Source organism: Lissotriton vulgaris, chromosome 6, assembly GCF_964263255.1.
Source record: "Lissotriton vulgaris chromosome 6, aLisVul1.2, whole genome shotgun sequence".
Classification (NCBI taxonomy): Eukaryota; Metazoa; Chordata; class Amphibia; order Caudata; family Salamandridae; genus Lissotriton; species Lissotriton vulgaris.
The window spans coordinates 1,220,326,460-1,220,338,189 of NC_141694.1; positions in this window are offsets into that span (position 1 = coordinate 1,220,326,460).

Sequence of the window (11,730 nt, forward strand, 5' to 3'; positions counted from 1 at the left end):
AAATACTACGCATCTCTGGTGCTAGCCGATCTAGCCCAATGGTCGGACATACACAGCAAAATCCCAATAAACCAGACAGGGTTTCGTCGCGGAACAGGCACCATGGCAAACGCAATGGCGTTATGCTTAATCGGTGAAAAAAGCCTACAAAACCACCAGGAACTTTATACCTGCTTCATTGACTTTAAGGCGGCCTTTGACCGTGTCAACAGGAAATTAGTATGGGCCAAATTGAAGCAGCAGGGCCTGCCAGACTCAATCCTTACGCCGATCATTGACCTGTATAGTAACACCTGGATGCAGGTAAAGATCGACAACGGACAGAGGCTAACCCTGAAGATCAATACCTTTGATGGCTTAAAGCAAGGCTGTGTCCTGGCCCCTCATCTTTTCAATTTATTCATGGCGGATCTAACAGCAAGCCTTGATCAGATCAATGCTCATCCACCGTGGCTAGGTAATCTCTGTATAACACACCTATCCTATGCCGACGATGTGGTCCTACTAAGCCAGACAAGAATAGGCCTGCAACGTCTACTACAGGAATCGACCTGCTACACCAAACAGAATTTGCTAGCAATAAACAGCACAAAAACTAAGATTATGGTCATAACCCGACGCCACAAAGTGCAACCAACCTTCACTGTAGACAATGTCAAACTGGAAGCGGTTGAAAGTTATAAGTATCTTGGGATACTACTGGACAAGCGTCTTAACTTTGCTACGCACCTAAATAGCATGGAAAAGAGGAGCATGGTCCTATTGCATGCCTTCAGTAGCTTGGCGTCCGAACTCAGAGGCCCCCTGGTCTCCCCCCTGCTAACAATAATGAAAGCCAAGCTACTTCCAACAATAGCTTATGGGAGCGTATTACATCATGGCAAGAGTGCACAACTCTTGGACAAACTTCAAATGAAAATCTACAAGCGTGTATTTGTGTTACCAACGAATGCATCACCCGCGCAAGTCAGACTCTAATTCGGTTTGCAATCTCGAATCCTGCTGAAAAAGTACGAGACTATAAAATTCTGGTACGATGTGTGGATGAACCAAGAAATTGCGCTGTACCGTGCCATGTGGGAAACAATCAGTAAAAGTCCCAACTCGTACTATGCCAAGTACCTTAAATCATCACTTGAATCAACTAACTTGGCTGCACTTTGGGAATCCAAGCTTCCAGTGCTTTCCTTTAAACAGTTGACAAAAAAGGCTGCCAATAGGCATTCGTTGGTAAATGATAAAATAACTTTGTCATCGGTCCCATGCCTGGATGACAATTCAATCTTATAAAAAACTAGCACCAGCAACCTACCTAGACCTTGCTTTCTCTACATTCATCAAACGGAAATACCTCAATTTAAGGCTGGGCAGCTTACCAACAAATGCTGAGTCACCAAAATGGAAGCCCCAAGAACGTGATGGATGCTGTTTATGTGGCGCAGGAAGACAAGACTTTATCTACCTGATCTGTATTTGCCCGGCCCTGATCCAGGAACGTCTGAGTTGGTTGAAGACCAAGTTTAAGGAATATGGAACACGCACCTGCCGGTCTGCGATCATGCTAATCCTGTGCTCAGTAGATCCGCAACTCATTTGCAGGGCAATCAAATTCATTGAATTTCGAGAAAAAGCAAAAAACACTGGCAAAGTCTTGAGCCCTGAACACATTTACTTCTCTAACCCGAATGGCGTTCGCATTTTATAACCTTTTTTATTCACTTAGCAGTGTAAATTTTCGTGTGTTTTAATATTGCTGCATTCACATTTTGTAATGGTTTTTACTAACTATACAATAAATATTATTATTATTATTAGTGGGTTAATCATAAGACACAGACCTCTAAAAGGCTTTTTGAGTTGTTTACTGTTGGAATGCATCCAGAAATTGTCTTCATCTCAACTGTAGAATTCAATTCGATCTGTACCAGATCCTTTAAACTTGGGTATTATTGTAATATTTTTTAAGATTGTGTCCTGAATACACCAAAAATCTACCATAGTGCATCTCTGGAAGTGTTTGAAGATTTGTAATATACTATTGTTGTTTCCAGTGCTTTAATCCATGGCTGCACTATAAAGGTAGTGAAACCTGTACCTTTGGCATCAAGAGACCCCATGAGCTAAAACATTCCTTTCATACCATGAGTAATCTCTGTAATTGTCTAACATAAAATCAAGGTGGAATGGTTTGTTATATCTGGGGGTCTCTAGTTGGCAATGGTTATCACCTTTGTCCAAATAGGGACCCTTACTTCTAAGTCAGGATAAGGGGATTACCCTCCTTAATAACCCCTGCTCACCCCCTTGGTAGCTTGGCACGAGCAGACAGGCTTATCTCAGAGGCAGTGTGTTAAGCATTTGTGAATATACACAGTAATACAGTGATAACACTACAAATCCACAATACTACACTTAAGATTTCTTAAAAGATGATTAAAGTCTCTTAGTTCAAGTTGATGATGAATGCGACAAAGATCTGAAAGAGACACGTTAGTGATAGATTCCTTACCTTAGAATATCCCCAAGGATTCAGAAAAGGGGGTGGTAATGAACAGAGTGTCTGAATTAAGCAGACCACTCTTACCCAGTCCAAAGATCAGGGCTTGATCCATCACCGTTATTTATCTCACTGCACCATCCCAGCTCAGAACCTGGCTATATGCAAATCAGTCTGTCCCTGGCCCAGTGCATCATGGGAACAGGGCAGACTAATGTCAGTCCTTTTTTCTGCGCCAGCTAGCGCAGATCCGGAGAAGCTCTACCCCTAGTCATTTTTTGACTAAACTTTTGATCTTTTTGATCATGTCTTTCTTCGAGTCTTCGACTCTATCGGTGCCGGTAGGGATGCCCGGGTTTAAACCCTGCTCGAAGTGCGACCGACTGATGTCGGTTACAGACCCCCATCGCCGGTGCCTGAAGTGCTTAGGCCTCGATCACGACGACCGCACCTGCTCCGACTGCCGGGCCCAGACGTCAAAGGCTAGGCGGGAGCGGTCCCGCAAGCGGCTCGAGCTAAGGCAGTCGGCCCGCGCCACTCCAGGTCCAGGTCCCGGTCCCACGGGAGGTCGAGGGACAGGTCGCGGGGTCGGAGTCATCGCAGCTCCGGGAGGGGATACCGGTCGTCAGGCTCCAAGTCCTCAGGTTAGAGGCATGAGAGGTCGGTGAGGTGTCATCGTTCCTCCGACCCACCCCGATGCTCGCACGATGCGGCCGGGGGCTCGGGCGACACCTCCCACACGGCTCCACAGGAGTTGCAAGCATCGCCGCCTGCCCCACACCTTCGGGTCCCTGGGCACGGCGCGACGCCGGAAGAGATCGAGCGGTACCTCATGGCCATGAGGTCCCTCCCTCCTCAGTCAGGTTCCGTGGCGCCTCCGGGCACAACGGTCCCGACTGTGCTTCGGCTCCGATGCCGCTGGGTGCTTCGGCCCCGACGCCGCCGGCGACTTCGGTCTCAGCGCCGCAGGACCTCACCTGATCCGCTTCCGGATCCGGGTCGTCGCCGGTCGACCTCACCGGCCCCACGGGTGTCGCCCCCGGTGCCCACTGTGGACGCCGTCTCCAATGTTGGTCCGACTCTGGCGCCGGAACGGCGCCGATGGGCACCGATTCAGTCGGCCTTTGGAGATTTTTATCTCCATGAGTAGGCCCTGTCTACTAATCCTGTTTTACACGACACAGGTGACGAGGGAGATTGGGAGGGGTCTGAGGACCCTCTAGCACTTGAGTGCCAGTCTCAACAGGACTGGACATATGAGCTTGGGGAGGCCAGTGGTATTGACACTTCGCCAGACACTGGATTTGTCTACCCGCCGACCGTGGCTTCGGAGGAGGGATCTACATATAGTGTAGTGTTGACGAGGGCGGCCAAGGCCTTAAACCTTGAGCTCCCCGCCGCTGCCGTGAGGACTAACCTCCTCACAGAGACAACTGCAGTGGTGGCTCACGGACCGCGATTAGGTCAGTGGCAGATCCCTCTCCCTACCCCACCCGGAGCACGTGGTTGTGACGGACGCGTCCCTCCAGGGCTAGGGTGGCCACATGGGAGAGGCGGAGATCAGAGGCCTCTGGTCTCCGGCGGAGTCCCAGCTCCATATCAACCTTTTGGAGCTGCGGGCAATTCGTCTAGCACTGAAGGCATTCCACCCCTCTGTCCGGGGGAGTGTAGTGCAGGTGTTCACGGACAACACCACAGTCCTGTGGTACTGCAACAAACAGGGCGGGGTGGGGTCGTGGACCCTATGCCAGGAGGCTCTGCGCCTCTGGCAGTGGCTGGAAAGTCAGGGCGTGACCCTGGTGATTTAACACCTGCCAGGGCGGACAAACTCAGCCGTCGGTGCATGATGGATCACGAATGGCGTCTGAACTCTGACGTGGCGCAAGGCCTCTTTCAGCAATGGGGAGAGCCTTGGTTAGATCTATTCGCCACAGAAGGGTACGCACAATGTCATCAGTTCTGCGCCTTGGAATTTCAAAGGCGGCACTCGCTCGGAGATGCTTTTCGTTGCGAGTGGAGTTGTGGTCTATTGTACGCCTTTCCGCCTATACCACTTCTGCCCAGAGTGCTGAAGAAGATCAGGCATGACCGGGCCCAGGTTATCCTTGTGGCTCCGGACTGGGCACGAAGATACTGGTATCCCCAGCTACTCAGCATGTCAGTCGATCCCCCGATTCGTCTGCCTCTTCGGGAGGACCTTCTGTCGCAGCAGCAGGGTACGGTCCTGCACCCGAACCTGTCCAGTCTCCACCTACAAGCTTGGAGATTGAGCGGCGGCAGTTGAGGCCATTTGACTTGCTTCCCGAAATCTGTGATATCATTCTGGCAGCCAGGCGTCCCTCCACAAAGTCGGTATACGCCTGCAGGTGGAACAGATTTTTGGCATGGTGCACAGCAAAGGCTGTGGACCCACTCTCTGCAACTCCTTTCTGAAGTTCTACTCTTCCTTCTTTCCCTTGCCCAGCAGGGCTCTGCTCTGGGCACTCTTAAGAGGTACCTTTCTGCTCTTTCAACCTTATTACGGCTACCTGATTAGCCTTCCTTATTCAAGTCCCCCATTGTAAATAGGTTTCTGAAGGGCATCACACACATGTTCCCTTCGTGATGCCCCTGTGGGACTTGAATCTTGTAATCACTTATCTAATGTGTGCTCCCTTTGAGCCGCTCAATAACTGTTTTCTCCGTCTTCTTACCCTGAAGACTGCTTTCCTGTTTGCCATCATCTCTGCCAGGAGAGTGAGTGAGCTCCAGGCTCTTTCTTCTACTCCAACTTTCCTCTCTGTTCATCCGGACAAGATTGTGTTGTGGACAAGACCTTCCTTTCTGCCCAAGGTTGTCACGGCCTTCCACATCGGGCAGTCTATTACCTTGCCCACCTTCTTTCCGCCTCCGAATCCCTCGAAAGAGGAAGAGAGGCTCCACCGTCTGAACCCAAAACGTGCGCTCTCTTATTACCTAGATCGCACATGCCAGTTCCGGGTGGCTGACCAACTCTTTGTTGGTTATGTGGGCGCGAAGAAGGGAAAGGCGGTACACAAGAGGACCATTTCGCGGTGGATCATCTTGCGTATTCAGGCATGTTACTCCATGGCCAAAAAGGAGCCCCCTGCTGGATTGCGGGCTCATTCAACTCGAGCCACGGCAACAACAACTGACCTGGGCCGAGGAGTCCCCTTACAGGACATTTGCCAGGCAGCTACGTGGGCCTCGCTGCACACATTCGCAACACACTACTGTCTGGACAGTCAAGTCCGGAGGGATGGCTTCTTTGGACGTTCCGTCCTCCAGGACTTTCTGGTGTGATAATTGGTTCCCAAACCCACCACCGGGGTTGGTATTGCTGGGGTATCTATTCTAAGGTAATGAATCTATCACTAACGTGTCTTTTTCAGATGCACAAGTTACTATTTGTGTAACGATATATCTGTAAGAGACATTATTTAGTGATAGATTCCTTACCAACCCACCCATCCTCCCGGTTCTGCGAACCAATATCTAGGGTTAAGGTCATCCCCTTTCATGGCCCTAGTTTCATGGCACCAGTGTTGGTTCTATCATGGCTCTGCGTATCTGGCGCGGAAAAGCTGTGTATCAGAACTGACGTCAGTACGCATGGGCGGCGTCTAAGTACTCTGACGTCATTCCTAACGACGACGGACACGGAGCCGCAGACGACGCCTACCGACGCGCAGGGGTATTGCTACGCAAAAATTTCCGGATCCAGTCTGACGCCTGGGGATATTCTAAGGTAAGGAATCTATCACTAACTAATGTCTCTTACAGATATATCGTTACAAAAGTAGTAACTTGTGCTTCTCAACAAAGTACCTGGATGCTTGAAGCACAGTAAACAAAAGGCTAGCAAAAGGGGAGATGCGTCGGTTCCGTGATCCGGAGGAGATGATGCGTCGTGCCTAAATGCTTGCGCAGAGTAGGGGATGCGTTGTGCTTCTTACCGGTGCAGAGGTGATGCGTAGATTCTCGGCCTGCGGGCCCGTTGGGATGCGCAAGATGGCGCCTCGATACGATGATCCAGTTGCGATGTGAGAAGATGGCGCCCTTGATGCGGCGATGCGATGACGCCCTGGCAGCCTTGCGACGACTCTGTACTTTGGAGCCACGACAGGTCCTGTGACGCGCTTCTCCGGTGATGCAATGACTGCTCTCTCGATGCGTTCTGCTTCTCCGGCGATGCGACAACAGACAGCTTCGATGGACACACGCTTCCAGGGAGATGCGGCGAAAGCTCGCTTCTCCGGCGTTGCGACGATTTCAGCTGCGGTGGCGATACCCTTCTCTCGATGCGTCATGTTTCCAGCTCCCAGTGGCACGCAAGTGACTGGAGTCAGAATTCCCAGCAAGGAAATTCAGGAGGGAGCTGGAGGTGAAGTCTTTTGGCCCTTAGACTTCAGCAGGAGGCGAGCACAGTTCAAGCCCTTGGAGAATATTCTGTAGATAAATGAAAGTCCATAAAAGTTCCTTCTCCTTTCTCTTGGCAATGAAGCAACCACTGCAGGCCAACCCAACAAACAGCACACTGGCAGCGGGGCAGTTCGCACTCCTGCAGCTTCTTTGGTTCTTCTCCTTGGCAGAAAGGTTTCATGTTCCAGAAGTGATCTAAAGTCTGTGGGACTGGGTCCCAATATGTATACCCCAAAATCCTTTGTTCTCTGAAGGCAGAGAGACCTCTGCCTAGTTCAAACTAGTTCCTGTGCACTTTGTTTACAGAACTCTTCTCTTCCTTTCACTGTGCAGGGCAGAAACATCAGACGCCCCACAGGAGGTGGAGCCAGCACAGGGGAGGGAAGATACAGCTCTGGAGATCTGTTGACATGATTCCCCTTCCCCTTCTCCTTTCACAGTGCAGGGCAGAGACATCAGACAAGCCACAGGAGGTGGAGCCAGCCTTGTGTGCCCCAGCCTGTCTCCTGGAATTTCCCCAGCCCTGTCACACACACACCCAGACAAGGAATACACAAGTCAGCAGAGCCGGGCTCAAATGGTTAGGCAAGCAAATACATACTTTATAAAAGTGGCATTTGCAAACACAGGATATTAAAATAAAATTTACTAAAAGATGTATTTTATTATTCTGAGTTCAGGCATACTAAATTCGAATTTCTACCATGTTCCCTGAGTCAGTTAGGATTGTAGGAATGTAACAATCGTATCTGCCCATTCTGACCAATGAGAACAGGTAGCCTTCAATAGTGAAAAACGAAAATTGCTGTAATTCACTATTAGGACATGCTACACACATCAGAGCATGTCCTACCTTATACTTACAATGCACCCTGCCCTTGGGCCTACCATAGGGGTGTCTAATATGAAGCAAAGGGAAGGTTTAGGGACTGGCAAGGGGGTGCCCCTGGCCAAGTCGACATGGTAGTGTCAGACTACCCATAGGCCTTGCAGTGGCAGGACTGAGACACAGTTTACAAGCTGCTTCTGTGGGTGGCTCAACCAGTGCTGCAAGCCCACTAGCAGCATCTGACCTACAAGCCCTGGGCACACATGCTGCACTGTACTAGGGGTTGACAGTAAATCAAATAAGCCAATCATGGAATCCAATCAGTATATCAATTTAACAGGGAGCACTTGCACTGTGGCACTGATTAGCAGTGGCACAGGGCCCAAAAACATACAACCAGCAAAAACATAACAAAACAGAGGAGGCAATCTGTCAAAAATGGAAGGGAGACTCACGCCGATGATGTCAGGTCTAACACGTGAAATGCGGGGAGAACTACCCTTCTTGGGAGTTCTCTTCACTAAGGCGGACAAATCTGGACAGACCATTAGCGTTGGCGTGTTCTGTACCAGGGTGGTGTTCCACCGTAAAGTCCATACCCTGTAGGGAGATGGACCACCTCAACAACTTTGGGTTCTCACCCCTCATCTGCATCAACAATCTGTGGTCGGTCTGAACCCGGAAGTGAGTCCCAAACAAGTATGGTTACAACTTCTCAGTGCCCAGACCACAGCAAATGCCTCACGCTCAATTGCACCCCACCTCTGTTCCCGTGGAAGTAACCTCCTACTGATGAAGGCTACAGGTTGGTCAAAGCCCTCTTCAGTAATCTGTGATAGAACAGCCCCCACACCATGCTCTGATGCGTCTGTCTATACAATTAATTCTTTTGAGAAGGTGGGTGCCTGAAGCACAGGTCTGTGCCCATGGCCGTCTTCAGGGCGTCAGAAGCCTTCCGGCAGGTGTCAGTCCAGTTCACTTTCTTGGGCTGCTTCCTGGAAGTCAGCTCAGTCAAGGGTGCAACAATGTTGCCATACCCCTTGACAAACCTCCTGAGCCCTAAAAAGGCTCTCACCTGTGTCTGAGTCTTTGGGGTTCCCATGCCAGGATGGTATCAATCTTGGGTTGTAGGGGTGCCACCTGGCCGCTTCCTACCTGGTGACCTAAGTACACAAACGGAGCCCTGCCCAATCTGACACTTACTTGCCTTGATCGTGGGGCCTGCCTTGCGCAGTGCCATCAACACTTCCCAGAGGTGCTGCAAGTGTTCCTCCCAACTGGCATTGAACACTGCAATGTCATCCAGGTATGCGGCACTGTAATCCTCCAGTCCAGCCAACACCTGGTTAACCAACCTCTGAAAGGTGGCAGGGGCATTCTTTATCCCAAAGGTCATAACCCGGAATTGGTAGTGCCCATCCTGTGTGGAGAATGCTGACCTCTCCTTAGCCCCATCGGTCAAGGCGATCTGCCAGTACCCAGACGTCAAATCAAACATGCTGAGGTACCGTGCAGCCCCTAAACGATCAATGAGCTCATCAGCTCTGGGGATGGGGTGTGCATCTGTCCTGGTGACTGAATTGAGGCCTCTGTAGTCCACACAGAACCGGAGTTCAGGTGTGGCACCCGGCGAGGCAGCCTTTGGGACCAAGACCACTGGGCTGGCCCAAGGACTGTTGGAGGACTCAATGACCCCTAAAGCAAACATCATGGAGATTTCCTCCTTAATGTAAGGCCTAACCTTGCCAGTCACTCTGTAAGTGGCCCCACAATTTCAATGCCCACCCCTTCAAAGGGGGTACTGACTACAGGAAAAGGTTGGACAGGGGCCTTGTGCCTCCTTCCACTTTTCCCACTTGCCTGGCAAGTTTGACAAGTCCTACAATGAGTATCTGAACTCTTTCGCATCTGGGGCCAATAAAAGTAGGAGACAAGCCTGTCAAAGGTCTTGTTCTTCCCCAGATGACCAGCTAAAAGAACATCATGAGCCAAACCCAGTAGGAAGGCTCTGAAGCACTGGTGTATCACCAGCACACGGGCTGGCCCAGGCTCAGCAACCTTAGACTCGCTATACAGGAGACCATTCTCCCAGTAGATCCAATGTGATCCAGACTGATCACCTGCTGCCTGGTTTGTGGCCTGTTGCCTCAAACCCACATGAGAAGGGCACTTCTGCTGCTCTTCACAAAATTCCTTCCTGGAGGGACCCCCTTCTTGCTGCCAATGGGTCAGCTCAGGTAGGTTCCCCAGTTCAGAAACTTGCTCACCAGTGGGTTCCAGGGCATCCCCCTCAAGGTCTGCCTCCTCCTGGACCGTGGGAACAATGGGGGCTGATTTCCCGCACCCCTTACCTCTTCTCTTTAAGGCAGGTCCCTGGGCCATATTTTCAGGCTCCAGGGTCTCTTGAACACTCTTAGCTGCCATAGACCGACTGGTCACACATGCCCACTCAGGCATGTCCAACATCTCTAAATGCGGCTTCCTCTCCACCTTAGCCCAAGAGGAGCTTTCTAAATCATTGCCCAACAGACAATCAACAGGCATGGATGGCCTCACATCTACTTGAAGTGTACCAGAGACCCCCCCCCCCCACTCAAAGGGAACTTGAGCCACTTTGCAATGGCTCTCTGTGTTAGCGGCAACAACTGGGAAGAATGCATGAGGGACTACCTGCTCTTCAGAGACCAAGTGACACTTGACAGCTGTCACACTTGCTCCAGTGTCTCTGAGAGCTTCCACTCTATGGCCATTGATGGTCACCCACTGCCTGTATTTCTTAGTGTTATCAGGCAGCTGAGTTTTAGGGACCATCTCAAAGTCTTCTAATGAGACCAGGGACATTTCTGCGGGACCCCACCCACCTTAGGCACCCATCTCCTCCCCCACCCAGGGCTACACTGGCCATCTGACGGGGGGTGCACGGGGTGGCACATACTGTCCTTTCTGAGGACACTGGGGATCATACCAATGGAGTCCCACCTGCTTACACTGAAAGCAGGTAACAGGCCCCCTATGAACAGGTTTTCCTGTCGGGGTCCTGAATTCTTTTCAGGGGGAGGCTGGGAACCCTTACCTTGGTTCCCTTGGGAATTACTTTGGGGACCTTTTTGGAACTCCCTCTGTCCACCCTTGTCCCCCCCCACTCTTCTGCTGGGGACCCTGCCCACCTTTGGCGGAGTCTCCCACAAGACCCTTGTGGACCCTGGTACTGACCCAGCGGTCCGCCTCCTCAGCAAGTTTTCTAGGGTTAGTCAACTTGCTATCAATAAGGTGCTGGCGTAGCTCTGGAAAACAATTAGCAGATAATTGCTCCCTGGCAGTCAAATCATAGAGAGCTTGAAAATTATCAACATTGCTACCCCTCACCCAACCATCCATGGCTCTGCAAAAGAAAGACACATATTCTACCCAAGTGGTTCCCTCCAGTTTCTTACAATTCCTGAACCTCTGTCTATGGAGCTCTGGGGTTTACCCATACCTTGTCATCAGTGCTTCCTTCATGTGGTTATAAGACATCCTATGCTCCGTGGGCAGGTCTAACAAAGTATCCCTACCTACAGTGACAAAGCGGCCCCACAACCCCGCTCCCCAATCCTTCTCAGGGACCCAGTGGGCCAACATTGCTATCTCATAGGCTGCAAACCACTGACCAATATCTTCACCTTTGTGAAAATCTCTGATGACATCCTTGGGAATATGTACCCTGCCTTCTGAAGGCACAGATGGTGCACTGCCACCAGAGAAACTGATCTCTAAGCCCTTGGCCTTGATCTCTAATTCCCTCAACATTTTCTCATGCTCCATTCTCATTCTCTCTCTCTTTGCAAGGACAACCTGTTATTCTCGGTTTCCCTCTGACCCCCCATCTTAAGCTTAGCCAACTCCAGCTTCTGTACTCTATTTCTCTCCCTGTCTTTCAGCTGTCTGGGGGACAGGTCTTTGGAAGAGATGCTGCTACCAGGTGGGGACGGCACCCCTCCCC